The sequence below is a fragment of the Geospiza fortis genome, unplaced genomic scaffold (genome assembly GCF_000277835.1).
Source record: "Geospiza fortis unplaced genomic scaffold, GeoFor_1.0 scaffold95, whole genome shotgun sequence".
Lineage (NCBI taxonomy): Eukaryota > Metazoa > Chordata > Aves > Passeriformes > Thraupidae > Geospiza > Geospiza fortis.
This window is the reverse complement of record NW_005054333.1, coordinates 4,925,985-4,931,091: the sequence shown is the minus strand read 5'-3', so window position 1 is coordinate 4,931,091 and position 5,107 is coordinate 4,925,985.

Here is a 5,107-nt window from a genome sequence, read left to right as displayed (position 1 = left end):
TCCATGCCACTGTGTATTTTTTACCAAAATCCTAGGACAATAAAATACTAAAAGATAAGATGACCCTAAGGAGAGAAACAGGTTTAAGCGGTGAAGAATCTCTTTTGTGAGGTTCCCTGAAGGACTAGCCCTGTCCATGGCTAAGTATTAGGTGTATTTTCATTCTGTCTGCGTCCCTCTCTCACAGGCATTAGGAAAAGCATCACAGTTTCTGTTAGGTAGGTAAAATCTTAGGCCATTTAAAAATTTTCAGGTCAAAACTAAGCATTTGAAGTCCACCCAGTAGCTAGCCAAAAGCCATAAAAGGACTCCAGCACTGTAGAGTCCTATGCTCTGCACTTAAAAGAGTGACTGAAATGAACACAGCCCTATTTTATAAAAATGCCACCTTCAAGGTCTCAAAAATGTGGAAAATGTTATTACCCCATGCTTGAAGGGAAAAAAAGGGAGAAATAAAAAAAAAATCTTAAACATTTCCTGATCATATTTTTACTACCCTTGAATTACACTTCCAAAATGTTATTTTTTATTCCACTCCTTTAAAATTTACCATATCTATGCACAATTTAAAGTCCACTACAAGTATATTTCTCAGGGTACCTTCTGTAAAGGGAAGTTAGCAAAACAAGAACAAGACCAACCTTTCAGGACACACATTTACAGTTGTGTTTCATGTGTTCCAGCTGATTTTTGAAAACTACAGCAAGAAGGGATTTTTTTCTTAATTAATGATGAAACAGCATGAGGAACTATAAAAATTAAATTTCCCACAATGTAACAGTTAACATGGTTGGTGAAGATTATCTAGTTTTTTCATAACAACTCATTGTCTGTATAGGAATAGTCACAACTGGTGTTTCCACTCTAGTTGTAAAATTTCAAAGATTAAAAAAAATCTGTTCACATCTGCAAAAACAAATGTAGAAACAAATAAAAACTTTAAGTCACTATGTGAAGTTTTGGCCCTGCACTCTCAAAAACACTAAGTTTGCACACAGAAAAGAGAGCAGATAGAGCTAAGAAATGGCATATTTTCTAACATGTCTTCTTTGAGCATATATCTACCTACTTGATATTTATAGAAGCAAAACTAAAAATCAATGCCACTAATTTATTTTTTTTAATAACTATGACCATTGCAGACTCCATGAATACTTTAGCCTCACAAAACCATTTCCCACCTTCTTCTGCACACGGGACACAAACCCTCATTATACTGAAAATTAGCAACACAATCCAGGTCCCATCTAATGGTCACTCCTGGAACACAGGTGGCTGCAAGGGGGACTTGGGGCCTGTTTTCCTCAAAGCAACCTTTGGACACCTCAGCATCAGAGGTGAAGCCCAGCTGGCAGGCCACCGCTCCCCCCAAAGAGCAGCATTACCTGTAGGGTGCGGCTCTCTTACCCACTTCTCCTGCTCCCTTCCCAAACAAATCCCCCAGAAAAGACACAGTGAATTTATTTTCTCAACAATGAGCCCTCCAGGTGGGGAAAAAAAAATAATTAACCTTCCAACTGGAAAAGCACATCATCATTAGCACAACTGAGGTGTTTGTGAGCATTTTAGGTACCTGAGGGCCCCAGGAGCAGGCAGAGCGGGTCAGGTCTGGGTGGGAAGCCCACCTGGACATGGAAGGCAGGCCGGGAGGCTGCGCCAAGCACACCCCCAGGTGCCCAGAGTCAGCGCCTGCCCTCCCCCCTCATTACGCACAAGTGACATCAGGGCCATTTGAATAATCAGATTGCAGCCTACATCGCCTTGTGAGATACCAGCTGCTCCTGGGCTGCGCCGAGGCAGTGCCCAAAGCCTTGCACCACAAGTTCCACGTAGGCCATGGGCAGCCACCACCCTCCTGCCGCTTCCTCAGGAGAAAACTCAGCTGAGCGTGGATGTGACTAACGGTGCCCTGCCTTCCCTCGCAGTCAAAATCATTACAATGCCTCCTCTAACTTTTGCATAAAGTGACCTAAACCCTTAAAAATTGCAATAGCCTTCTTCCACACCAAGGGGTCTGAATGCAGAAATGCTGCATTCCTTTGGCATTCCCTCGAGATTTCAATAGTAAGTCAGGAATCTACTCCTGAGCTTATTAAATGCTTTGCACCTCCCCCAAAGTAATTCCCCACCCTTCCATCAAGAAAACCTTGACCAGGGCTCTTTTTTTCAACCGCAGCATATCTCCTGGTCTGTTTCTTAAATACTTCCAGGGAAATGGTGGCGGGGGGAGGAAAGCCACACACAGGCTCTCTCCTTGCTTCCTTCCACAGCAGGTAGGAAGGCAATTTTGCAAACCTGGGTGTGCCCACTTCAAATCAGAAGATCCAGCAAAGGCTGGAATGCAGTGACTACTGGGCCCAAGAATTTCGCCCTGAATAGCAAGCCAGGCACACTCCATGTCTTCCAGATTCAGCTCAACTTTATGGCAGCCCTAGCTGACACCACCTCTTGACCTTCCTTTATGTGACAAGGATATGGATTACCAAACCCTTACCCTTTCCTCCTGTGCACCTCAGCTGTCTCTGGAGAAAGATACCCACAAACTACCTTTGTGAGTGATAATCTACACACCCTGCTAAAAAAAATTAAAAAACAAAATAAAAGAAACCCCCATAAAAATCACGTTTAAGGAGGCTGTGAGGAGGGGAGCTAGGAGTCTCCATGAGGCAGCCTCAAAGCAGCAGAGGTCAATACAATGTATTGAATAATTTTGTTGCACTACAAAACAACTTGTGCTCTTACGAAGCAGTCATTTGACCAAACTATTAATCGTACTCTCGTGCTGAAAGACAGACTTGACGCATCCACGTTTTTGTTGTTTTGTTTTTTTTTTTAAATGGCGTCACTTCTCCAGCCATATCTCTCCAGCCCGCTGGAGAGCACAGGGCTCTTTGGAAAGCGCTTCCCGGCCTTCCAGCGTGCAAACACACTGGGTGGGCCTGGCCAGCAACACCCCCACCACACCCCAGCTGCTCCTACACCTTTCCCTGCTGCAAAAAGATACACAGACTTCTAATAAGTTACTTTGAAACCACCTTAACCTCTTTCACCAACAATACTCAACACTTGAAAACTGCACATTTACAAGTAACTAACAACTCCAAATATGCGCCCAGTAAGCAATGTTTAGAAGAACAAGGAAAAAAAATCTCCAACTTTTTGACACCCTCCTTCTTCTCCCCACTCCCCCCAAAAAAATTAGACATCTATAAAAGGAACAAGAGAGTCGCTATTACATATGAAGGCCACCAAATGAATTTTATGTGGCTCTCTATATTAGATTTTGGGAGAGGGGGAGCAGAAACAAAGGGGAAGGAAGTACAGTCATGAGAAATACAATTTAATTTTCTGTTAAACAGTAGTATAAATCTGACCTATATCTAATGCATTCCAACAAGATAATGCACAGTGAAACAGTGTTTAAACAAATAAGGGCTTTGGGTGAAGCAACATGGGTATGCTGGTACAATTACATCTGCAATTTTTTCAATATGCCTATATGCAGGCAACACATGCCTAGAAAAGTGCTTGAAGCTCAATGCAGAATTCTTTTCAACAAGTTACAGACAGATAAATGTTTCTGATAATTGCTAATTCACAAATAGGACACGGTACCCAATACAAAGAATGGACTTTTACACCATTTCAGCTGGCAGCCGAAAGAACAGAAAAATACTTTTAAACACATTAAACAATGATTTAAAAACAAACAAAAAAAAGTTGGGGAAGCACCAGTGATTTTATATTTACCATTATATGAGTGTAATGAATTTATTTTCAAATGCATAAATAGAATGCTCTTTGTGCAAGCTTAAGATTAACAAGCATAACAGTAAATTTATTAAACTAATAGGAAATCCTCAATTTTTATATGTCCCATGGAATGGTCTTCTAAAATCTAAAAGTATATTCCATCTACAACAGTATTTTTCTATACAACATCTATTAAATGCAGGCTACTGTAATTCAAAACTATATGCATTGCATATTAAAGGAGAAAAAGCACATACACCATATTAATTTTCAGTGAAAAGTATCAAATAAATACAACCATAAAGAGTCACATGCAATGAATTTGTCCAGAGAGGGGTTCCCCCTTCCCTTAACTAGAGCAAAAAACCTCCATACTTTCTCAAGTGAAGCTTGCTTCTAACACTAAACAGATGATCAAACTTCTAATTCTCAAAATACCATGATACAGTGCCCATCGAGACAGATAAACCATCTTCTCCAATCAACTATTTAAAAAGACAGCAATTTTAAAAATAATCCTGAAATAGTAGAAGTCCCTTGTAATAAAGTTTCACAAACAAACATACTTCCCAGATTGAATAATGGAGTGCAGGAACAAGCACGTGGAAAGTTTGATCTATTTTTTTTTTTTAATCTCTAGTGCATGCCAGTTTTTCTATCACATAAACATTTGTGAAAGAAGCAGGCTGAATTGCTATAGGCAGTGTAAAAATACTACTGCTTTATTCCAAATATTGCTTCTTTACATTAGGCCCAACAAAATTACTGCCTTGCAAAAATTAAACGTATGTTTAGAAATTAAGGATGCATAAATCCTGTCCTTACTGGGAAGGAGTCCTCCTCCTGCTGCTTCTATAGACTAGCTCAAAATAGCGATGATAAAATCCTCTCAAATACAGATGAGACTTCTACTATGTGCCTGTAAAATGCTGCAGATTCCAACATGGCAGGATCAAAAAAATATAACCACCAGTATATTTACAAGGTGCTTTTTGTTGCTGAAGCAGTGCTCACGTGCTTGCCCGTTATACAGTGCACAACACCACATTTCATTTCCTGCTAGCACACAGATTTTAACTCCTCTTGCAGAACTTTAAATTTTAAAAATCTACACGATCATTTGCCATCAGACCATAATAATTTGCTTCTCCCATAGAAAGGTGCTTTTTAAAAAAAATAAATTAAATAGTATCACTGCTGCCTGGCCAAGAGACCACATTATAAATACATGGGGTGATTCTAGAAACCCTCTCGGACTGCACTGAGTGCACGCCTGTGGGTTTAAGAAAGCGGTCCATTTATCTACAGGGAAGAGAAACACAAGTCTAAGCATTTTTCAAATTGCTTCTCACTG